Below are 26,530 nucleotides of genomic sequence, written 5' to 3'. Positions count from 1 at the left end.
GTTGCTCCAGCACCGACACCATGCGTCCCATCAGTGCAACCAAGGTTTTCATTCATCTTCTGGATGTTCTGGAGCATGGCAGAGGTCACGTCTTGGTGTCTTCCGATCTGTTCCAAGAACCGTTCCTCTGACCTCTCCAGATACTGCAGAGGATCCACAGCAGCTTCCTGGTTCCCTTTTCCTGCATAAAAGCACCAAAAAGTACTAGTTGTCAGTAATTATTTTCTATTTTCATAAACACAGTTAACTTAAAGTAAATGTTCTATTTTGTGATTTTAGGATGGGTCAAAAGATAACATACTGATCATGTTGATGTCTGCATAGTCTAAACAGATCTTACTTGATTTGGTCTGTAGAGAGGAGGACGGCGTGGAGGAGCTGCAGGACGGAACCAGTAAGCTGCAGACTAGTGCTCCTGGTAACTGGACCTCATCATCCAAGGCCGACAACTAAATAAAATGAACAAGACATGCTGTTGATAGCATCTGTAATACAAATGATTTTATCCATTAACTGATTTATTGCTTTGTCCATACAATGTTAGAAAGTGTTACAAATAATACCTGTAATCATTTCCAACAGTGATAAATGCCTTGTTTTATTTTACAACAAAAAACACCAAAAGCATCTGTGTATAAGAAATCAGTGCATTGGATTTCCACATCTGCAAAGCTAGAAAATCACACATCAGAATTTTACCTTGAAATTATGAAAATAGCTGCAGATTACCAGTACTCTTTACTTCATTGTGTTAACTTGATCATTTGAATCAGTTTTTTAGACTTGTATTACTGATACGAAACATAATCAACACATAAATTAAAATGTGTTCGCAAAGAGTTCACTGGTTCTTCAAGGAAAATTTCAATGATAACCATATAGTTCAGTAATATGAATAATGGGTCATTGTGTAACAGCGTGGGAGGTTCTGAATACAGGTCTTGGACTGAAATATTGCTGCTGCTTTCCTCCGGTTTTATAAGGAGTTGTTTCATAGCTTGTTAGCTTACCAGCGGCTAACTGGCTGGCAAACAATAGTTCAACGCCAACCTCTAATCAGTGATCCGGTGTCCGGACCGCGTTAGCTGGCGGAACGTCCATAATACTGATGTGGGACTGTTGTAGCTAGCGTATTCATAGTAGGATAACAGCAGGATGTTGGAGAAATAAAACTTACCATTATCAGGATCGCTGGTCTGCATGGCAGACTCTTAGCGCATCGCACTGCTTGAATGTCTGTGTATTTCAGGCCGATTTCAAAATAAAACTCAATAAAATTCTCGTCCGGGTGAGTGTCCTTCATTGTCGCTTCGCCATACGGACATGTCCCTTCCGGGGCTCGGTAGGAAAAAAAGATTTGATATATATATAATGAAAGTTGATATATATATATATAATGAAAGTCGATATATATATATAATGAAACTTGATATATATATAATGAAAGTTGATATATATATAATGAAAGTATATATATATATATAATGAAAGTTGATATATATATAATGAAAGTCGATATATATATATAATGAAACTTGATATATATATATAATGAAACTTGATATATATATAATGAAAGTTGATATATATATATAAGGAAAGTCGATATACTTTCCTTATATATATATCAACTTTCATTATATATATATCAAGTTTCATTATATATATATCGACTTTTATTATATATATATATATATCAAGTTTCATTATATATATATCGACTTTCATTATATATATATCAAGTTTCATTATATATATATCAAGTTTCATTATATATATATCGACTTTCATTATATATATATCAAGTTTCATTATATATATATCAAGTTTCATTATATATATAATTTCCTAAACGGCATGCCATAGCATGCCATATATATATATATATATATATATATATATATATATATATATATATATATATATAAGCCCGAAATTATTCATACCCCTAGCAAATTTTGACTTAAAGTTACTTTTAAATGTAAATAAAAGCTGAGAATTTTTTTTCTCCACCACGATGCCTCTTGTACATCATCTTATTATCTTTTGGGAAACACCGGTGTCATTTCCAATCAAAAACAAACTTGCTGGTTGAATAAAAGTAACTTTAAGCCAAAATTTGCTTAGGGGTATGAATAATTTATATAAATATATATCAGTTGAAAAACAAAACTACATAATATTAATAAACGTGTATATATTAATTTTAATGAAACACATGTATATGTATATATATTCATTTTTATTAGACTGTTATTTAATTGTATTTTTTTCTTCTTCTTTAATTACCAGTGGTATTTCCTAAAGTTCATTCTTTTAACTAACCCTGCTTTTGTCTTTTGGTTTCTCTTTGTGTCGATCCTGGTGCTGTAAGTTGGCCCTGACATATTTGGATTTATTATCCAACTCACTCCAGTTTTTGTGTGTGTGTTTGTGTACTGTATTTGTTTTGAAATAACTTTGATCAGTTGAATCGTTTTTCTTAGATTTGGAATTTAAAAATGTGTACCTGGACAGTTATATAAATTTTTCCTTCATAAAGTTATGATTTTATCTTTTTTTATTTGAGCTGATTTATTGTAGGCCCCCTTTAATGGGGTATTTCATGCCTTGTGCAATTATAGATCCACATGCAGGATGTTTGCCATCCTGTATTAATTTTTTTACTTGAAGCAACTCACGTTGTGCTTTGCAGAAAAAAATTCAACAAGTCAAAGTCTAACACAAGAAAAGGTAACAATAAATGATGCACAAACACGGGCATAAGGATTTGACAGGTAGCTATAAATCAGAGCACGATTGAGGTTTTGCAGATTTCTTCAGCGTTTTATAGAAAGGGCAAGTTTGTTTTACAGCTTCACATCTCAACTGGCAAAGCCCCATTTGCCTCAAGTGTTCTAAGAAGCCGTCTGAGGGCGTGTTGTGGTGTGTAAGCGGCCGCTTGTGTCGAGATCACTGCGTTATCACTCCGTGCAACAAGTGTTCCTCAGAACAGATGTGCATGCTTGGAGGAAAACCCATTTATCACACTTTTCAGAAATCCAGATCCAGCGATACTGTTAGATTTATGTTTGAAGTGAGATCTTGACCGACATCATACTCCCAAAGCAGTGTCCCACCTCCATTTACTCAGCTGCTTTCACAAACATTCCCACAGTGACGGGCTCCTATTTGTTACAGATATCCAGTAGCATTGTGGGAAGTTCCAGGTTGTATTGGGAATTCTGTGACAAACAAGGCAGTAAATAAAGCTGGATAGACAACAGTGAGCCTCACAGCAGCTCTTGGAATTGCAAATACTGCTTCAATTCAGTCAACAGTAAGAATTAGAATGAGAAATATACTATAAATATGTATTTGGGGAGAACATTTTGACACTTCCAAGTGGGTATGTGTTTAGAATTATTACATAATTCCTGGAAAAAACATTGTAATCTGGAACCATGTAATGGGAAAGTAAAAAAATGGAGTCGAAACTTTATTCTTTATGTTTGATGACGTGTGCGTCTTCCCAACAAAGATAATGGTACCAACATTATAGGGTTCATTTCAATCACAGTTCTTCGTGAATGTTGGCTTAAAATTAGAATGTTTTCCATCACTGTGATCCATCATCATGAGTGTCATTCTTGCTTCACGTCTTTCTCCCAATTCTTTGCTAAGCATTTTCTCAAAAATTGGATTTATTGGTGCATCTGGGGAAAGGTGTGTGGTCCCGCAGATTCACCCAGAGCTCCTAAACAAAACCACACGCTGCCAAAACAGCAGGGGGGAAAATGTGAAGCAGCCAACGAAGAACTGTTGACATGGCAAAGAGAAATGAAAGGGGTAGGGTTAAGGTTGGGGTTATGGGTTGGGCCATGGTTAGGTTGGGGGATGACTCAACTCTCCCGAGGGGGGTGTTGGGGTATGCACAGGGACTGCATCGTTCTCATTTGTGTACCTTTTTCTTCTTCCAGGATGCCTGCTGGTCAGCTAGTCGTCTGTGGAAGAACCAGAGGAATCAAGGTCTAGAGGTAAGTATTTATAATGTCAGTACTCCCTGTACGTGCTTAAGAGGAGTCGCATGTCCTCGGAAAATACTCGTTTTATTATTCCAACACAGTCATATTCGTCTTTATCATATTTCTAATTGTTTCCTGTCTCCTACAGGTCCTGTCTGCAGTCAAGGTCATGGCTGGTTGATGAGGAGGCAACCCTTTCCCACGTAAGTTTGTTTACATTCCCACATAAGTGTGCATTCATTTTCAGGTAAGCATGTATTTACAATCAGGTAACTATGTATCCATTCTCAGGTGAGTGTTTTGTTCATTAAGGAACAGGACATGGGTTAAGGCAGTGGTTCCCAACCTTTTTCCTCAGAGTCCCCCCTACTTACATCCAAGTAAGCCCGAGCCCTCCCTGGAATCACATGTGGAAAAAATGTTTTCAGAAATTAACATGAACTTTAATATCTGCATGAGAAATTTTAATATGGAAAATGTACCACTTTTAGTAAAAGTAAACTTTCTTCCTTAAAACTCCAAATGAATCTCTGAAGACATAAGTACAACAAAAGAAAATAAAAACAATAACTGGCTAAATAAATTCGTTATCAATAACCAGTTCTCTTTTCATTCAGAAACAGAATTATGCTATTTAAACACATCCACGTTTACTTGAAAATAAGAACATTAATAATAATATCATCTGTTTAAAACTTGTTGGCACCAGAGTAGAACTTTTGATAAGTGACTCAAAAGGCAATGAGACACACTCATAAAAATGTATTCTTTGTAAGAAAAGACATTTTTTAATTTTTTTTTTTAAAGGTGCCCTTTTTTGACGTTGTCATCTTGTTCATAATCTAATGACCTCCTTGGGCTTGCATATCTCTGACGAGAGAAGGAATGTCAGGTGTTACGTTTGTGACTGCAAGCCGGAAATCCTGGTGGACATCGAGCCTGTTACGGGCTTTTGTTTTTATTGTTACAAGGGCACTGAAGGCCGTCTCAGACAGGTATGTGGTGCTGAACGGAAGAATAACCCTCCGTATTGCATGCATGGCCAGCTTGGGTGCAACAGCGTGTCCTTTCACTATCCAAAACTTTTTGTATCCGTTCTCCTGAAAATATTTCCTTGACACCGTATCAGCTTGGAGGTCGGCAAGCTCATCTTCACAACCGATGTATTCCACGTCCTGAAGGCTGGAGGTGTAGGGATCGACCACCCACGCTTCCTTTGATAAGTACTCATCAACATCAGCAAAGCGGGACTTCATTTCTTCCTGCAGCAGGTTCATGTGCCGCGTAAACTCCGCGCGTAAAGACGCACGCACAGTGCCCCCGGACTGTTTCATCAGCAGCGGAAACTGTTGCAAGTCTCCTTTTGACATTTTTCCTGATCTGTACTCCAGTTTACGCACAAAAGCATTCAGTGCGTCTTTACAATGCACAATGTTTGATTCCAGTCCCTGCATCCGCTTGTTTGTCTCGTTGTACAGAATAAATGTGTCCCCCAGATATGCTGTTTTGATCCCAAACGCATCAGTAAGTTGCTCGCACAAACTCCTTTATTTTTTCTTGCAGCTCTATAAAACGCACAAGCACTTTTCCACGGGACAGCCAGCGCACCTCTGTGTGCAGTAATAGCGTCTGGTGCGCTTCACCCTCACACAGCTGGGCAAAAAGTCTCTTGTTTGTGGGGCGAGCCTTTATAAAGTTTACAACTTTAATTACAGTAGTTAATGTGTTATTTAGGTCCTCGGAAAGTTTTTTGCAGGCTAATGCTTGGCGATGCAGCATGCAGTGAAAAATTACGCACCGCGGCGCTTTTTCCTTCAGCCGGCTATTGAATCCCTTGTTTTTTCCCATCATTGCTGCAGCCCCGTCGGTGCAGCAAGCAATGAGGTTCTCATATGGCAGGTTGTGTGATGAAAGGTAGGAGTCCAATGCTGTAAAAATATCTTGGCCTGTTGTTGTGGTGCAGAGATTGGTGGACATAAGAATGTCTTGTTTTAACTCATCTGTGTGAATATATTGCACATAAACGATGAGAACGGACTCGTCTGACACGGTAGTTGTTTCATCCAACTGAATTGCAAATGGGACGTTTCTAAGTGTCTTATGCAGTTGGTTTTGGCAATCATGAGCCATCTTATCAATTCTGTCTTTGACAGTGTTGTCAGAGAGAGGGACAGTTTTAATTTTGTCAGCTACCTGAGTGCCACATAGTCTCTCCACAATTTTCACACAGGCGGGTTTGATAAGCTGCTCTCCGATAATGTGCGGCTTTTTAGCCTTCGCAATTAATAATGAGCATTCAAATGAGGCTTCTGTTGCTCTGTGCAAATCACTGCCAGCTCTTTCGAACACTTTTCTGATGTCTTTGGCCTTTTTCGCAAGCGCCAGCTGCTTTTTCCGCTCAAAAAAATCCAGACTTTTACCAGTTGTCTCCTGGTGTTTTGTTTCCTGGTGTCGTTTCATTTTACTGGGCTTCATGCTGTCGTTGGCTAGCATCTCACCACAAATGACACACTCTGGCCGAGACCCGTCCTGTCCCTCGATAAAACCGAAGTTCAAGTAACTCTCAAGATAAAGCCTTACTTTCTTTTTCGACACTGCCGAATCCTCCACAGTTTTTTTGCGTTTCTCAGACATTTTTGTGCGTTATAATTATGATGTTCTGGCAGGAAAAAAGAAGCTATGTGTGAGCTGATGATGAGTGATGGACAGCAGGGGTCACGTAGGCTGACAGGTCCTCGGTGGGTGAGTGAGAGGTGTGCTGAGGTGTGCCGGTGTGCCTGACCACAGCCTGGTGTTTTTCAGAGTAAAAAATATTCTATTTGCATAATTAACCATGCAGATTTTTTTTTATTATGATGCCATAGTGTTCTCATCATTATTTTTATGTCTATAAGCAAATCTAATTTGGACACCCTCACAGAAGTCAAAGACTTGCGCCCCCCCTGAGCTCTCTGGCGGACCCCAGGTTGGGAATCTAGGGGTTAAGGGTAGGGTTAGGGTTAGGGTAGGGTACGGTTAGGTGAGGTAAGTGTTCCCCTAAGGGAACACGTTTAGGGTTAGAATTAAGGTTAGACTGAAGAAGTATTCAAACAGAAAGACCATTTAAAAAGAATTTTTAAACATTTTGATATTTAGTTCATGACCCCAGGTCAAGATTCAAGATCAAGATTGTTGTTTTCCTGAATATCTTTCCAAAAATATGCTGCCAAATGTCTTAAACTCCCAACATATTTCATAAATCCATGGGTGGACTCAGACAAACATCATTCCATAAACACACAAAAGCATGTGTGGTTATTAACCTCTAAAGTCGTATAGGGTGTTTTTTTGTACAAGAAAAACATCCTGAAATTAAGTCAATAGCAGCTGCATAACTGTAAGGCCAAAATAAAAGATTATATGGTGAGGAGACACTTTTTGGAGAACAACGAGCCCCTTTATCCTCTTCACTGGGTCAGAACGAGCTTCAAAAAAACAAAAAAACAGCAAAACATTGTTAGTTCCACTTAATCAAAAGTTTTAATCAGAGAGCAAACAGTCTCCTAAGGTCAGTAGATGCACATGGTTTTGAATCAGCTCTCCAGAAATAAAGCACAAGAAGTCTATTTTTGTCATAGCAGCATGAGGCAGCGTATTCACTGAATAGGTCATGCTTAGCAGAAAAAAAATGCATTTTTATAACAGATCTTTGTACATGGACCTCCAGGGTGGAGGGCGTTAACGGTGTGGTATTTATCCAAAGAGAATTAAAGACTTCAGACTCAATCCTGCAGTCCTGGAGGAGCATAATATCTGAATATCTGAAAATGGAGCTGAGGACGGAGGATCTGCTGAATGAAATAAGCTTATTAATGTCCATTCTCACACATATCCGTCTGTCTGGACAGCGTGTACACTCCAGGGACGGTGTCTCCATTGTCACTTATGCCAATTTGGTGCTCCTGATCTGAAATGCATGAATCATAGCCCATTATTGTGATGAATTATAGAACTTTGTCGGTCGGTGTGAGATGTCTCATTTTCTCTGTGTGGCTGTCGTCGGTCCTGTCAGTCCGGGCTCTAATCCGAAACATTGACGGAACACAATTTTCTCATGTGTCAGATTTCTGTTGGAAGCCAAGACCTGACAGTATTGTACGTATACTCACTGAATTAATGACCGTCTTCCTCCCTCTTCATGCTATGACTCATCTGCCCGTATAGAAACAGGAGGTGGCAGTGCTGGAGGTTGGCGATGTGGTTCCAGCATCTTGTAATGGAACAACATAGTGGAACTGTGATGCAAATGTCACCCTGAGGCCCGATGACAGAGTTCAGAAACACTGGGTGGCACTCATGTAGGACACGGTGAAATAGTGTCTATGCATGTGTCCTGACTGTAGGGAAGACTCAGCACACTGGCCCCAGTCTTTCTTTAAATACATTTTAACCAGCAATTCTGACAGAACTAGTAACTGACTGATGTTGTACTTTACTGATCGATAATTTATCCTCATGTCTCAGGTCAACCTCAGCACTTAGATTCATGTATGCATGGATTGAAAAACCAGATTTCTCCTATTCAGTGTAAAACATCAAGTCCTAGAAGAACAATTGAGAAAAATGTAACCAAAGCAAATACAAAATTCTAAACAAGAAGATGTTGAACTCTAACCCTCACCTTAACCCTAGCTACAAGAAGAACTAAAACAAATAAAAGATGAAGAACGACAAGAAGATAAGAACTACAACAAAAAGATAAAGAACTACAACAAAAAGAACAGCAAGACCAAGAAAAACAGAAAAGCTTAAGTAGAAGAACTATAGGTCAAAGAGGAAGAACAACAAAAAGAAATCAAACCAGTAGCAGAAGAAGACGAAGAACTAGTTAAAAGAAGGAAACCGAAACAAGTTGAAGAACCTCAAGAAAGGGACAGACGACTGTAGAGAAAACACGGTACGGTGGCACCATTCTTTCTTTAAACCAGTGGTGTAGTCCAGGGTATACGGCGGTATACGGCGTATACCCACTTATTTTTCAGTTAGCATTGCGTATACCCACTTCTAATGCTCCCTGGTGCGCATCATTCAGTAATATCTGTGTGCCAGGGAGCCCTCTTTTCCTTAAGGATGATGAAGCCATGAACAACCCTCCTCTGCCTGTAATTGGCTGGTACATGCTACCTTCACTGATTCGATTGGTTAACTTTAGGGATGAGCCAATCAGAGGCAGAGTAGGGCGGGGCATACAGAGGAAAATTTTGCTAACACCTCTGTGGCACTCCAGTTGATTGACAGGTCTGCTTGAAAGATGCGCGGAAATGCGAGAAAGTCAGAATAAACACCTTTGAAGTGAGTGGCACGTATCGAGCGAACCTACTTTCATGGACGATATAATTCTCAGGTAAGTTTTAAGGTGGTTTCCAAATGAATCATTGTTTTAAACTACTGGCAACATGACTGCACATTTCAAGGAGAGGATATTTTGTCACCAGTGGTTAAAGCTGCAGTCAATTCCAGCCGTTTTCAGTACAAAAAATCGCTAATATTCTATTTGTAAATAAAAATATGACGAGAAATACAGGGAATATTGGACGCACATCGCGAGGTGCATTTCCTCGAAAACGACCTATTCGTGGATTTTATACCGTCTTCAAGACATGTTTTGGACAAAATAATTTACTGGCTTGTGTTGTCTGGATGTAAAAGGTTGGATTATGGCCGTTTTTTGTGGAATCTTTTCATCTGTGTGTAATAATGAACCCGGAAATGTGAGTCGCGCTGTGTGCGTTGAAGCCGTGTATGGAGAACGGATGGATGGACATTTGTTGTTTGTCGGACAAATGTGTTTATATTACCGCTGTGGTAATCACATCTGAAAGTGGTTTATACCGGCGGATTCCTGAGAATCTAAGCTTTCCATCGGCGTATATTGTTTGTATAATCGCGTTTGCAGTTTCAGACATTTAGCAAATTGCTTATGCAGATCTCAAAGTGTATCGCAGGCGGGACATTGAAGCGCAACTGAAGCGCAACGGGTTAAACTGAGTGTCGGGCCAAGTCTGACTAACGTTTTGAAAGGCTAACGTAACTCTGAAGCTAGCTACATTGGGATAATGTGGGAAAACCTCTTGGCTGGTAGTTGATTTTAAAGTAAGTAAAAACACAAGAATGGGGACAGGGAGTTTAAGATTCGACCTAAAACAATATTGAGGTTTTATTCATGATGAAATATGAACAAGGATGCACTGTCAACTTCATATTTGAAGTATTTTATTTAAATAAATGTTCAAAAGTAACTGAAACACCATGTTTGCCTCATGATAAATACATGTTACATTAATCCAGTTTGCTTGCATGACCAGTAATAACTACAAACTGCTCCTAATCAAGTCATGATAATTTTATAATAGTGGGCAAGTAGAAATGACTGAATAAATTGAATAGAGTAGTCTTCTATGTCACGGTTTCTAAAACTGGGCGTTTTTCTGGACTAATTAAAAAAAAAGGTGAAAATTAAGAGTATACCCACTTCTCCAGGGACCACTACACCACTGCTTTAAACACATTTCAATTCAAGTTCAAGATATTTTTCAGACTGATAAATTACTCTCTGACCATGTTTCAGGTCAGCCTCAGCACTTAGATTCATGCATGCATGGACTGAAAAACCAGATTTCTCATATTCAGTGTAAACATTAAGTCCTAAATTAAAAAAAACATAACAAAACTTAATGAAATGACACTTGTGTGCACCTAAACAAACTAGATTTGTTTTGTGGTGTTAATGTGTGAGGGTGAATTAGATGTGACAGAACCTTCAGATTTTTGAAACTCTGTTCTACTTGGCTATCGAGCAATTTCATTTTATTTTTGAGGTATAATTTGTCATGCCTGCTCAATCAGTTACGAAATCCCAGTGAAAATAGTTGTGTTTTAACATTTGTGACCAAGTAATTCATATTATAAAGTATTATATATAGTTTATTTTGTATTATTGTGACATGCAACTACATTTGAAGGGTTTGGAAGCAGAGCGGTCCAACCCATGTTCTGTAGTGTTTGAGAAAAATGGTTTCAAAGTTTTGTGTTTTCATGAATGGTCTAACATTCCTAGCGCCACTGTAACGCTATATTTGAGTTGTCAGTTTGACCACGTTGCCACTAAAATCTAGACCATAAAAAATTAGAGAAATTATGAAAAAATCAGTTCAGATTGTTGCTTCTAACCTCCTCATATGGTACAGATAAAACCACTATTTGATGTCTGCATTAACAGTGTTTTGTTCTTGTGTGCTCAAAGATGGGACTTCTCGTGTTTTTCAACTCACTATTAATGAGAGATTATTTGATCTACTTGTCCAATATTGATTCTGAATCAATGACATGATGAGAGAACGCAGATTTCAGGCTAATACCTTTAACACTTCTTGAGATATTATCACTCAAACATAGTCTATAAATTCAATGTGCGTGAGTCGACTGGCCAATTTAGTTTTTCAAATTATCTTGCACACGATATTCAAAAGTAGCAAACAAAAGCAGAGATTGATGGGCAGAAGGCTCCTGATGATTTGAGATGGAACAACCCAGTATTGTTCCACCTGTTGAGCTTCGAATCCTGAGCACACATGGATATTCTCACATGAAAGAATTGTTGATTGAAGATAAATATATTGGCACCTATCGGGTAATTTTATTATTTCAATATGCCTCTTTTAAGCTTTAAGCCAGCCGGTATAGTGAATTCCTGTTGCCTTTCATCATAAAATCATTTTTCTACATTAGAGGAGTCAATATTTGATATTGAAAGATTTGTTGTGTGAGGGTGAGTGTGCACATCTTTATATGTTGCTCCTCCACAGTTTAAATATCCGACTATTAAATTACACTTTGTCAAAACACAAGCCAAAGATCACAGCCGCTCTCACTAACACGTTGAGCTATGAAAGATTTAAAAAAAGAGAAGCTATTTCAGCAGCTGATGAGTGTGTGATAAAAACTGGCTGAGGGAGATGAAGTATGAGGAACAAGAGACGATGGATGACGACGGGGTTTCCTGAAATGTCTGCTTTTCTACTAAAATACACTGCCTGTCCAATAAAAAATAAATAAATCGCCGCCTGGATTTAATTGCACAAAAAATTAAGAGCCTTCCATTGGATATTGCAGTGATGAATACGTTTCAGCTGCAACAACTTATTTAACCCTAGCTGATGTTGGAAGACATATCAGACATGGTAATGGAAAGGATGTTGATCTGTCTCAGAAGGATCAAATTATTGGTCTGCATCAAGCAAAGAAAACAACTAAGGAGATCAAACTACTAAAATCAGGTTAAGAACCATCTAACGCATGATTAAAACCTGAAGGATAGCGGAAGACCATCATCTTGGTGGATTGAAACAAACTCTTAGATGATCGTAGGAAATAAACAGAGAGAAATCACGGCTATGTTTAATCGTGAAAATAAGAACATTTCCAACTCAAAGGATTGGGACTAAACAGCTGTAGCTCTATGAAAACCATTGATCAGTGAGGCTAAATGGAAAAAAAAGTCTTCAGTTAGCTAGGCAGCATAAAGATTGGACTCTGGAGCAATTTTAAGAAGGTCATGTGGTCTGATGACTCCAGATTTACCCTGTTCCAAAGTGATGGGGGCATCAGGGTAAGAAGAGAGGCAGATGAAGTGATGTCCTCATCATGTCTAGTGCCTACCAACCTGTGGGGGTTAGGGTTATGATCTGGGGTTGGTCAGGTTCAGCAACGTTATGTTCCCAAAGAATGAGGTCAGCTGATACCTGAAGACACTGAATAACCAGGTCTTTACATCAGTGGAGGTTTTCTTCCCTGATGGCATGGACATGTTCCAAGATGACGATGCCAGGATCCATGGGGCTCACATTGAGAATGAGTGGATCAGAGAGCATGAGATGGATTGTCCTCCACAGAGTCCAGACCTCAGCCCCACTGAGAATCTTTTGGATGTTCTGGAGAAGATTTTGTCTGACTCTCCTAGCATGAATATAAGATTTTAGTAAAAAAAAAAAAAGAATCCAACTCTGGACAGAAATAAATGCTGTGACATTGCAGAAGCTTATTGAAACGATGCCACAGTGAACGTCTTCTTTTTTGGACAGCCAGCGTATAAAGCTTTATTCTATACCTGCCTCATTGAGGAATGTCTCTGATATCTGTCTGGATGAATGAGTAATCATCTTCATCTCCAACTCAGCTCCAGGTTTCACATGTGTCACATTACAGACTGAAAATTCTCACATTAGTTTTCCTCAGTCAGTGTCCATGTTCTTCTCTTTTAACATTTCAAATGAACTTTCCTACCAGCTGTGTCCTGCTGAACACAGACGTGAATCTAAAATATCGTCTGTCTTTCTTTTCACCAGAAAGCCTAGAAATGACTTATTTCTTGTACACAAATCTGATTGGAAACATGAAGCAGATAGCAACCCAGATGGAGGGTTTGGTTTGGTACCAACCATCCAAACCATCCCACCCCTACCACCCCCCACCACAAGACACGCAAACTGGATCACCGCCACTGCACTGTGACTGATCACGTATACAGTGTACTCTGTAATAAAAAGTATTTATTACAGAGTGCACAGTAATAGATACCGTAAAACGGGGCTATAAGGGACAGCGGGGTAATAAGGGACATTTTTCCGGAAAATGTTTTAAATGTAATTCTGCGGTTTTTATGTAGATTTCTTTAAGAATTCATGGATAATTGATAAAAACAACACAAAACCGCATCCTGCTCAACATAAAAACTGCAGAATTACATTTAAAACATTTTCTGGAAAAATGTCCCTTATTACCCCGCTGTCCCTTATAGCCCCGTTTTACGGTACGTACTTTCTATTCCAGAGTACGCTGTATACTGTAATAAAAATATTTATTGATGTTTTTAGCATTTTAGACTTTAAAGTTCTACTTTTCTGAGCTCTTAATTTTATTCATTTTATTGATGAAAGCCATTTGTTCTATTCCAGCTAATTTGTTGTGGTGCTGGAGAAGCTGCTTCTCGTTGTTTTTGTGGCAATGACAATAGAAAGCCTTTGAACCTTTTGAACCATCTTCAAACTGAACAGATACATGGCTGTGGTTCATTATACACAGATGCATCCATGTTCTGACAACATGACACCAGGAGTCATTAAAATACTTATGAAGAAACAGCAGTAGTAGAAGCCAACAAGCAGAAGAAGCAGAACCACAGGAAGAAGAGGAAGAATGACAAGAAGAGAAATAAAATTAGCAGCAGAAGGAGAATTAGTTAAATTAAGGAGAACTGAAACAAGTAGAAGAACTATAAGAGGAGAAGAAGAATAAAATGAAAAACTAGCCGAAACAAAGTGAGACTGAAAAAATTGAACTATGAGAAGAATAAGGAAAACAGCTAGAAGATAACAAACAACAACAAGGAGAGGGAGAACTACAACAAAAAGATCGAAAACCAGTAGCAGAAACAGAACTACAAGTAGACCAGGAAGAACTACAGCAAGAAGGATAAAAGGAGTAGCAGAGGAAAAAAAATAGTTCTGAAAGAAGAAAAAGATGAACTAGTTTAAAGAAGAACCAAAATAGGTGGAAGAACCTCAAGAAGACAGAAATACAGGAAGAAGAAAAACAAAAACTGTTTAAAAGAACCATGTAAGAGTTCTGAAGACGTAACCAAAACAGCTTTGATCTTCTATCTACACCGCTCAAGGACGGAACCATAGTTATTACGTCCTGCTTAGTTTTGAGGAGACAGGGATGAGATCTAACAACCCCAGCTCACAAAAGTATGCACTAATGAACACCTCAACCCTTCATCTTTTCTTTTGTCCTCCTTTCCTTCTTTAGAGGTTCTGTGCACTTTCTTATTCTTGTCACGTACCGTCTGCAGACCCGGATGCTCTGCAGAACTGCATGACCTTTCTTGCAAGAAATAAACCATCAATAGTCAAACTCAGCTGTTAAAGACAATCTTTATTATTTCAGAAGTGAGCACTTCACTGGACCTAAGCATATTTACTTTATTTACACAGTAGAACTAATAGAAGAGCAAGAAGTGCAAAGTAAAGATCTCCAGAAAGAACTAAGTCAAGTAAAAACCTGAAGAAAAACAAAAACAAGATAAAGAACTACTACAAGAAGAAAAAGAACCAAAATATAAAGATGAAGAAGCTTGGAAACAAAAAACACAGCATCAAGAAGAAAAAGATGAAATATGGCTTTGTTGAAAGAAGAAAGAGTTGAAGTGGTACTTCTCAGTGGATGTCAAGGATGGAGATATCGAAAGATAGAGTTAGGGTTGTGATTTATTAGGGCCAGCATGAATTTTAGCCATGACCAATTCTTTAGTTTCAGCTGGTACAGTTGGTTTGCCCATGACACTGCATGTTTCTTTAAACCTTTTAACCACTTTTGCCACTGTGGAAAAGCCAAGTGGAATCCAAATGTAAAAAGTTTTCCAATGAGGTGAAATCCAATCAGATGATGTGGGAAAGATCAGAAATGTGAGACACTTCTTCCACACAGATGGAGATGTCGTACAGCTGCTTACGTCTTTCTCTGTCTTTGTCTTCCATCATTTTTGTCATTTTGGTTTTCATTTCTGCATTAAATTTAATACAGGCTGATATAATATAATAAAATCTGCTTTGTACGCACACTTTATGTGAAATTGAATGCAACACGGGTCCAGTCGCTATTATTTCGCCCCAGTTTGTTCATCCGGTTGTGCTTACGATTAGGGTCTGGAATCTGTTTTTTTAAATAATAGCAGTTTGTGATCGGGACACTAAAATGAGCAACAAAAATGGATTTCCTTGTATTCTTTAAAAAAAAAACAAACAAGCAAACTATGTCTTCAGGCCAGTCTCAAGCAGACAGGGTGACTCCGAAAGCAAACAAAAAATGAAAGCTTTAAAAACTCAGACAAAAATGCCCCTGTGATAATCATAAATCATACACAACTGACTGGACAGGATTCTGATTTAACCACATCAAAGCATGGAGATCCTAAAATGGTCGTCGGCAGCACTAGTAGTCTTGTCACATTTAGCTAATTCAAAAAAAAAAACACGATCAAGGCACTGATGCCCTTTTTCAGCATGACTCCTCTTCTGCACCTCAGGCAGAAGAGGACGCATAGTCTTCTTCTTCCAGTAAAAGTGTAATTCACAGAGCCTTTCTGTTGGCTCCGTTGTCACTGCTGTCCTGAATCCGTTGAATTAAAGCTGAACACTCCCTGCTGCTCGCTGTGGATAAGCAACAGGAACTTGTCACTGCATTTGATCTTCACGTGGAGATCAGGATCACAACGAAGAAACACTCTGTGAACAGAAAGCCCTTTAACTGAAACCACCTCTAAAGACTGCTGGAAAGGAGCCTTGCAGAGGTCAATGTGAATTTAATACCGAAAATATAACAGAGCAGAACACTGCAAAAACTCAAAATCTTAGCAAGTCTATTTCTCTTATTTTTAGTCAAAATTTAAGATAAATTCACTTAACAAGAGACATTTTAGCAGATGGAGGGACTTGTTTTAAGACAACGCATCTTAAATGCACTATATTGCCAAAGTATTAGCTCACTCATCCAAATAATCAGAATCAGGTGTTCCAATCACTTCCATGGCCACAGATGGATCAAATCAATCACCTGGGCATGCAGACTGCTTTTACAAACATTAGTGAAAGAATGGGTCGCTCTCAGGAGCTCAGTGAATTCCAGCATGGAACTGTGATAGGATGCCACCTGTGCAACAAATCCAGTCGTGACATTTCCTTGTTCCTAAATATTCCACAGTTAACTGTCGGCTGTATTATAAGAAAGTGGAAGTGTGTGGGAACGACAGCAGCTCAGCCACCAAGTGGTCGGCCACGTAAACTGATGGAGCGGGGTCAGAGGATGCTGAGGAGCATAGTGCCAAGAGGTGGCCAACTTTCTGCAGAGTCAATCGCTACAGACCTTCAAACTTCATGTGGTCTTCAGATCAGCTCAAGAACAGAGCTTCAGCAGAGAGCTTCATGGAATGGGTTTCTATGGCCGAGCAGCTGCATCCAAGCCATGCAGGAATGGATGCAGTGGTGTAAAGCACGCTGCCACTGGACTCTAGAGCAGTGGAGACGCCTTCTCTGGAGTGACCAATCACGCTTCTCCATCTGACAATCTGATGGACCAGTCTGGGTTCGGCGGTTGCCAGGAGAACCATGCTTGTCAGACTGCATTGTGCCAAGTGTAAAGTTTGGTGGAGGGGGGATTATGGTGTGGGCTTGTTGTTCAGGAGCTGGGCTTGGCCCCTTAGTTCCAGTGAAAGGAACTCTGAATGCTTCAGCATACCAAGACATTTTGGACAATTCCATGCTCCCAACTTTGTGGGAACAGTTTGGAGCTGGCCCCTTCCTCTTCCAACATGACTGTGCACCAGAGCACAAAGCAAGGTCCATAAAGACGTGGATGACAGAGTCTGGAGTGGATGAACTGAACTGGCCTGCACAGAGTCCTGACCTCAGCCCGATAGAACACCTTTGGGATGAATTAGAGCGGAGACTGAGAGCCAGGCCTTCTGGTCCAACATCAGTGTGTGACCTCACAAATGTGAGGTTCTGGAAGAACGGTGAAAAATTCCCATAAACACACTCCTAAACCTTGTGGACAGCCTTCCCAGAAGAGTCGAAGCTGTTCTAGCTGCAAAGGGTGGACCGACGTCATATTGAACCCCATGGATTAGGAATGGGATGTCACTGACGCTCATATGAGAGTCAAAGCAGATGAGTGAATACTTTTGACAATATACTGTATCTTGTTAAGTCAAACAAACTTGAAATTATCTTGTTTTAACCCTCGTGTCATCCTGCAGGTCAAATTGACCCTTTTCAAAGTTTAAAAATGTGGGGGAAAAAATATTTTCACAGTAAAAACTTTAAAAATTTTCTAAATGTTTTGGGAATTTTTTGGTGGCAAAAAGAAACGCTAAACAAAAGTGTTTCTTTAAGAACATTCAGGGGAAAAAAACAACCAAATTCCAGCAAAATTTGCTGGATTTTGGTAGATTTTTTTTTCCTGAATGTTCTTAAAGAAAATATTAGAAATTTTACTGATATATATATGTAATCATTTTAGATATTTTTAGGATTTTTTGAAAGATTTTTATTCATTATTTTACAATTTTCATTCTTTAATTTTTTAAATGTTTATTTCTTGCCATATTTGGGGATTTAAAAAAAAAATTAAGGGAAACTTTTAAGGAATTTCCTTCCTGAAGATTTTGCAAATTTTTATAAATTTGGAGAATTTTTTGCTGAATTTTTGGATTTTTTTCAGACAAAGAAACACTATTTTTTGGTGCCCATAAATGAGGACAACAAGAGGGTTAAGACACCTAAGCTTGACCGTCCTGGTAAAATATAGCTTAAAATAAATTTTCCCAGCTAATTTTAAGATCTCAATATTCAAAATATCACATCTTATTTCAAGAAATCTTACCAAGCCAGTTTTCACTTGTTCTATTGGCAGATTTTTTTCACTTATTTCAAGGTAAAAATGCTTTGAAATAAGTTTTCTTTTGCTGTTCTGAGAGGAGCATTTTTTTTCCATTGAATGTAAAAGATTTTAAAAAGATGATGTATGAATGATGGTATGAAATTCAGCATTTACATTCGAGCTATTGTGTTTCCATTGCAGAATTTCAAATTTCGCATTCTATTCAACATATGTGTGGAATCGACCAACCATAAATCGGCGTTAAGACAGAGAAAGGGGCCATTCCAGGACATTTTACGTCCCAATGTCAAATAGTCCATCTGCAAAATGCTAAAACGTGAAGTTGTTGTGTAAAAGTTTTTGTCCTGAGACTAAATCTAAATAACTAGGAGAAAAGAATGTTTGAATATAGTTTGAAAAATCCCAAATAAGTCTGGAGTTCCCACTAAAATGCCATTTTTCTCTTGTGCCCCCGCCCCCCATGACCAAACTGAATCTCAAATAAAACTGTTAAAACTAAATTCAAACATATGTTTTTTGTTATTATTCTTTTATTGATGTCTCTTGTAATTGTGGGGGAAACAATTTAATCAACATAATATTTTAAATATTAATTCTTTTATTATAATATAATCATTATGAGAAGGCAGGCACAAGCTACACACTTTTCAACCATTCACAAGAAAGCAAATGAGCAGATTTCCCAAAAATATCCTTTAATCATATGAAGTTCCATCTTTAAACTGATCCAGTGCAGACCAGACGGAAGAAAAACACACAATTGCTCAGTATTCCCATTTGAACCTCAGGGAAAAAGCAGTGAAGATAAATCTTGGGATCTGAATAAGTGGTTTTATTCTTTTTAACTTAATCCTATGAGATTTCAGTCTCTCCTAATTATTCATTTTGCTTATTATCCTTCTTTTACAGGTCAGTCTGGGTCAGAGCCAACCATATTCAAGACTTAGTGCAGTGTGCCAGTCCATCACCAACGAGGAGACAAACTCAAACACCCACACGTCTGTGGGATGTCTGGGCCCAGAGGGGACCACTGCTTCCTGAAGGGCCTCTAAGAGGAGATAAGTGGGTGGTGGTGATATCAAAGTGCAACAAAAATACAGTTTTTAGGTGATTTCTATGTTTGCAGTTCAAATTCTAACAAAAACGCACTAGAATTGAAGGAAGTTCTCTCTGCATCAGTATGAAAACACACTATTATGTGTTGGAAAGTTCTGGAGCTGTAAAGGAAACCACAATCAAAGCATCAAGTTGTCTGATTCTTTCTAACTTTGGCCTGAACATTAGGGTGAAGCCCTGTCGTCTCCTCCTGCGTCATCCAGCCATGTTTGCTGAGGTTTCCGTCTGGGATGAGGAGACTTTTCTCTTCCTGACGTTCTTCCCCCGCATAGACATTTCTGTCGCCGGGTTAATTTCCCACTACAAGACGGACGACAAACACACATAACCTCCAACAACCCTCCTGAAAGCGGAGAAGGGTGTGCACCTTCCGGAGATGAAAGGAGAGACGAGAGAGGGATGTTGGGACCTCGAAGGTCAGACAGAAATCACCAGAACCCTCTTCCATCTAAAGAGGACTTTGTTGCAATATTCAGCGATGAGTAAAGATGAGATGCTGTCATCCTCCTCGAAAAGATACAGCATATTTACCCATTTATCAGCCACACACACACACACAGTTTAGTGCACACAGATTGTACAAGTATGCACGTCTGACAGATAACAATATCAGCTCTTGCCTGGGGCTTGTATGTTCCACCTGATATTCTTTGTCTTCTACTCAAGGAAAAATATCGGTTTTGTGCTTTACCCACTCTGCCAGTGTAATAGAATTTCCAAGATAATAGCATTTGTGGGAAAACGGAGACCTTATCTTCCTTTCCAAACTCAAATGAATGAACGTGGCAGGGATGATGTCATCACTAATGTGATAAGCCAAAACAGTTGTCTTCATACTGCGAAACCTGTGACGGCATACGGTGACTCAGACCGAGCGAAACCGAAAGAAGCCACGATCGTAGAGAAAGTAAGAACACACATTGTTCTCGTACTCCGGGTATTGTAACTGTGCTCTACAGTGTGCATTACAGAATATGTGCATTCTGTTGACTTGTACTTTAACCTGTGTGAATTATTGATGATTAACAGAACTATTTTCTATGGTGTGCTGAGTTCAAACCACACAGGATTCAGTATTGTGTGGTCAGATCAGAATCCACATGACCTTAACCGGATCAACACAAAATTTGAATGGAGTCTTCCCTGGGCCAAGATCCTTTCATGAAGATCCAACAAGTAGTTTCCGAGAAATCCTGTCCACAGACACGCACACAGACAGACAAATAAATAAACGGACCCGATCGCATAACCTCCTTGGCGGAGGTAACAAGCGAAGAGAAAAAAACTGATTAAAACTCAAAAACATTTACAAAAAAAACATTTAACATGTGTGACAAAGTGGGTGAGAATTGTAATTTCACCTCACCACTTGTCCCTTAAAACATTCACATTACACAACACTAGCATCTTTTGTCTATTCTGTTTTAATTTAACCGTGCCATTGTAACATTTTAGCACTTACTATCCCGGGTTTGTTTGTGTTAATTGTTGCAGTTTACATCCATGAGTTAAAGGAAAACACACAGCCATTATTAGTTTCAGTTATCCTTTATTAAGTTACAGGTTAAATGTTGATGAATTGTTTGTTTCTTTGTTCATACTTACCTTTGTGTGTTCCTTTGTTCTGGTTCATCATGTGGAACTGGTGTTTGGAAGGAGGCCGGCCCACCACTTCCTGATTTTATAGTGTTGCTGATGTCAGAGTGACATCATTGGACCAGACCATGTGGAGGGTTTTCTTTTCTTTGGATTAATGTTTCTTTTGTTTTACAAAGCATCCAGTAGCAATGTTTTTACATGTACCCGTGTAGATAATCATTTAAACATTCGTAGAAGTTGGTAGTGTCTATGGCGATGGTGTTAAGCGAGTTGTTGTCAGCTAGGTGAAACAGTAGGTCACCATGTTGTATTGTGGTAGAACCCAGGTGGATAGGTGTCAATTGAAAGCCCTATATAAGCAGTTAAGCTTTGCTGCCTCAAGGGAGAGGTGAGGTTGTGCTGCTACAATGTGAGGTTTTTTTTTTTTTTTCCTCTCTCTTTCTTTTTCTCTTTCTCTTCCCCTTCCCCTGTTGTGTTGCTACAAGAATTATTTTGAAGTTAATTTTCTTTGAGAATTATTTGTATTGTTTTGTAACTTTGATTGCACAAAAATGGAGAAGCACGGCATAATAAAATCTGCACCTCTTTGTCACTCAAAGAAGTCTGCCGAGTTTGTCTGCCTACCACCTTCCTTGACCGTTCTGGCCAGGCAACCTTTACAACATGGTAATTAAATATGTTGTGTTCAGGGGATGGCAGGAGTTTATTGAAGTCTTCTTGGGCTCACACAGTAAATCATTTAAAATAGAAACTTGAAATTCAGTCTAAAGAAACTGGATTGATTGATTGTCTTATTTTAATCTCCTCCTCAGTCGGTGGTTCAGCTCCTGTCCTCTCCTGTATCTCTGTCTCTCTTTTCACTTCATACTTCTTATCTTGTCTCCTTAAATGTGAAAAATGTGAGCATACATCTTACACGCAAAGTGAATGTTTATTGTTACAGCTGTGGAACATGCTTTGCAAGAAAGAGACAATCATCCATTCTCTATACACCGCTTTGTCCTCACTAGGGTCATGGGGGGTGCTGGAGTCTATCACAGCTGACTCGGGTGAAGGCAGGGGACACCCTGGACAGGTCACCAGTCTGTCACAGGGCTACATATACAGACACACAATCACACTCACATTCACACCTACGGACAATTTAGAGTAACCAATTAACCTCAGCATGTTTTTGGACTGTGGGAGGAAGCCGGAGTACCCGGAGAAAACCCACACATGCACAGGGAGAACATGCAAACTCCATGCAGAAAGATCCCAGGCCCACCCTGGGATTTGAACCGGGGATCTTCTTGCTGCAAGGAAAAAGTGCTAACCACTACTACACTGTGCAGCCTCAGAGACAATCATGTAAAAAAAAAAAAAAAAACCTGTCAGACGGACGGCTCGCCTGTAAGACCAGACTGCCTTTTTTCTCTCTGCGCAGACTGGGCCTCTGATCTATGGGCACAAAGTGATCCAGCTCATCTGCTGGAGGAGGAGGAAACAGATGTGTCCTGCTGGGAGGAAAATAACCAACTAATTTATGTCAGAAAGAAAGAAAACATGAGAAAGGAGAGGCTAAAAGATGATATTGAAAGAAAGGGGAAAAATAAATGTAGATTCAGGCTAAAAATGAACCAAACTGAAGCGGACTACAGACAGAGTGCTTTCTTTGTCTTTTACACTGAAACCAAACTGCCAGTCTGGTCCATGTTCATAAAGTTTAATTTGAAATCTAAGGGGGGGGGTCGCATTAAACGTCGAGAGTCTGGAGATCAGACACTTAGCTTTCTGCACTCTGGCGAATTTTTAAGCTCCAATTTCTGCTTTTTTTGTTAGCATCAGTCATGGTGAAAATGCCTTTTCTAATGTCAAATAAAACACCAAATTCAGGCCTCAGGTGACACTTCAAAATATGGATCTAAACACACCATCCACAACACAATCAGTTCTTGTACGAGCTCAAAATTCAGATTCACGTTGAAGCTGTAGTGACTACTTGTAAAAGAAGACATTGTTCACCCTTACGTGCATAAGTGGGTCAAAAAATAAAACAATATTTGTATTACTGCCATGAGTGGTCCAAAAATGATCCACATGCATTTCCCACAAAAGCTCATGGAAACCTGTGATTCCTATTAATTATGGCTGTCAGGAATATATTTACTGTGGACCACACACACTACACTGGAAAAAATGCCCCTCTCAAAACAAGGGAAAAAACACTTATTTCAAAGAACTTTTACCTTGAAATCAGTGGAAAAAAAATCTGCCAATAGAACAAGTGAAAATTGCTTGGTAAGATTTCTTTAAATAAAATACGATATTTACAATATTGAGATCTTATATCAATAAAATTAGCTGGGAAAACTTTTTTCAAGCTATATTTTACCAGGATTGTCAAGCTTAGGTGTCTTAAAATAAGCCAGATATGCTTAAAAAAATAGTAGTTTTTCACTCAACAATAGATTTTTGCCTTCATGTAACCTTCTAATTTGAGATGTATTAAATTTATTTTGAGATTTCCTGTAAAATATGATTCAAAACAAGATAATTTCAAGATTGTTTGACTTAACAAGATATTTACCTACAGCGCTGGAACAATCTCCCTATATCTCTTATGGGACGAATAGCTACTATCAAAATAAAAATCCTACCAAAAATAAATTACTTCTTTGCAATGATTCCATTCAAACCAACGTCCAACTGGTTCCAGTCGCTGGACTCGGCTATCACAAAATTTTACTGGAATAATAAAAAAGCAAAAATCAGTCTATCTACTCTTCAGAAAAGTAAAGCCGAAGGAGGTCTAGAAGCACCAAATTTTATGCATTATTATTTAGCTAACCAGCTACAATATCTTATTCTATGGACACAACCTACCGTAGATGCCAACTGTTGGTTAGAATTAGAACAGAAGGATTGCAATCGCATCAAACTTTCAGACATACTCTTTATTACAACATCCATCAAACGACATAACTGTTTTAAAAACCCAATGATTTCCTCCACCTTGACCGCTTGGTGGAAGGCATTAGAAACTGCAAACTCTAAATTGGAGCCCTGTAAGTTTTCTCCCATTTGGTACAACCCTGATTTTCAAGTTAACAATCAGCCGCTCCATTTAGCTGTTTGGGAGCAGAATGGAATCACACATCTCCACCACCTCTTTTCAGATAATACGTTCATGTCATATACAAACTTGCTTCAAAAATACAAAATAAAAAACGGGAATTTTTTACATTATCTTCAAGTTAAAAATACTATTAAAAAAAGAATCCCAACACTTCAAAGCACGCTCCGGCCGCCGGCATTAGCTGAAACAATCATAAAGCTTTCTCCAACAACAACTAAAACCCTCTCTAAAATATATAAGTTACTCTTAAGCACTGATACAATACATTTACCTATCTCTAAATGGGAGTCAGATCTATCTATATCTCCGGAACCAGACTTCTGGACTCAAATTTGCGATAATGCATTTAAAATGACAAAATACACAAACTTACAACTCATCCAATACAAAATCCTCCATAGAACACATATTACTCAATATATGATGAACAAAATGGGATTCTCCGACTCCGACATCTGTCTCCAGTGCTCCCAGAACACTGCTGATACTTATTTTCATGCTCTATGGCTGTGCACCCCCGTAAAAAATTTCTGGACCAACGTCTCAGAAAAACTTTCCGCTATCTTAAACTGCAGGATTCCTCTATCTCCAAGTCTGTGTTTACTCGGCGACTTAACAACAACGGACCTACCACGCAAACAATCTCAATCCTTACTTGTAGCCCTCGCCATTGCCAAAAAAACAATTCTTGTTAACTGGAAAAATAAGCAATCTCTGAACATTAATCTCTGGTTGAACCTCCTAATAAATCACATTTCAACGGAGAAAATCTCTGCTTCAAATAAAAATCAGTTGTTAAATTTTATACAAACATGGTCACCGTATGTCAACTCCCTTAACTTAAACCTGGTAACCTGACTCTGCCTGTTAGCGTAAACCACCACATCACCCCAATATATGTTGCTGCTTATGTATGTTGGCATTGCGTAACTAATGATTGTCTTCAGTTAGGAACCCAGTCGCTGTCAGCAGGATCGAGCGGGCCGTATCGACGACAACTTACAGTCAACAACTCCCCAGGATCCTCTGTCTATATGCATGAATGGCTAACTTGGTGTTACTGCATGCTTAGCTAATCTTCCAGGTGCTGTCCCCTGTGGCTCGGTGTGGTGGGCCTTGTTCCCCGGGCGGCGCTCGGTTTGGGCGGGCGCCGGGTCGCCTCGGGGGCCAGGGGTCGTGGGGGGCTGGTGGCGTCCTGTGGGGTGGCTGCTTCTGTGGGGGGGCATGGTGGGCGGTTCGGCTCGGTCGGGTGCCTAGTTTGGGTGCCCGCCGGGTCGCCATCTGCGACTATAAATGTCGTGGGTGGCGGCCCGGCGGTCGTTTGGGTCTGGCGCCCGGTCGGGCTGGGTCGCCGGTCGTGTTCTCTTCATGGGGGTGGCCGCTTTGTGTGGTGTCGTTGGCCTCCCGTGGTTCCCTTGGCGCTTGCGGTGGCCTGGCGGCCGTCTGGATCGGGCGCTGCCCCCGGGTCTCTGCTGGGTCGCAATGCGTCTCGGCCGTCTCCCGGTGCCCGCGGCGGGTGCTGTGCGGGGGTGTTGCCCGGGGGCTCGGGGCGGCGCTGTTCCGGCATGGCCTGTTGCTCTTCGGCTAGCGGTTGCGGTTCCGGCCTGGTGGGTCTCTGGGTTCCCCGTGGTACCCTCTCCTCTCCCCCTCCTCCTCCTTGCCTTTTTCCCCCCTCGCCTCCCTCCTCCGGTCTTCCTCCGCCTCCTTGTCCCCTCTCCCTCGCCCCCTCCCTCCTCCCTCCCCCTCGTCTTCCCGCTCTGCTGCCTGTCCTCTCCTTTCTTGTCGTCTCCTCCTCCCCCTCCTTCTCCTGCCTTCCGCCCTCCCCCTGGGGGGTGGGGCGGGGGATGGGTGTGGGATGGGAGGGCGGGTGTGGGATGGGGTGGGGGGGCTTGGGGGGCTGAGGGGGAGGAGGGTAGGGGGAGGGGACCGGGTGCGGTGCGCGGGGGCGTTCTGGCCTGGCCTGCGCCGTCTGCCCGCTGGGGCGCCGGGGCTGGGGGGGTGGGGGATTGGGGTGGGGGGTGTATGGGGGGGTGCCGGGTGCGCGCACACCTCCCTCCGCCTGGCTGGGTGGGGCCCCGTTGATCGCTCCTCTTAAATCACTTCACAAGCTTCGCACAATACAACTTGTAAATATACACATAGGGCACACAACACATCCCTTGGGGGGGGGGAGAAAAAATAAGAAAATTATAAATTT

The 26,530-nt window shown here is 40.1% G+C and overlaps 1 long non-coding RNA gene across 2 annotated transcripts; it reads left to right on the top strand.

Annotated features, from left to right (window-relative positions):
- Positions 1 to 1,977: 1,977 nt before the first annotated feature.
- LOC110964111 (uncharacterized) lies at positions 1,978 to 21,800 on the top strand. Of its 2 annotated transcripts, XR_007947535.1 has the most exons (4): positions 1,978 to 4,016; positions 4,153 to 4,207; positions 19,410 to 19,562; positions 19,785 to 21,800. It is a non-coding gene; the product is annotated as an uncharacterized LOC110964111 (long non-coding RNA). The 2 variants fall into 2 exon arrangements; XR_002596572.2 differs by having other exon boundaries at positions 1,982 to 4,016; positions 19,410 to 21,800.
- The last annotated feature ends 4,730 nt before the right edge of the window (positions 21,801 to 26,530 follow it).

This window comes from Acanthochromis polyacanthus, chromosome 16 (genome assembly GCF_021347895.1).
Source record: "Acanthochromis polyacanthus isolate Apoly-LR-REF ecotype Palm Island chromosome 16, KAUST_Apoly_ChrSc, whole genome shotgun sequence".
Taxonomy (NCBI): Eukaryota; Metazoa; Chordata; class Actinopteri; family Pomacentridae; genus Acanthochromis; species Acanthochromis polyacanthus.
Note: the sequence above shows the minus strand (reverse complement) of the source record. Positions and strands in the feature narration are given on the sequence as shown.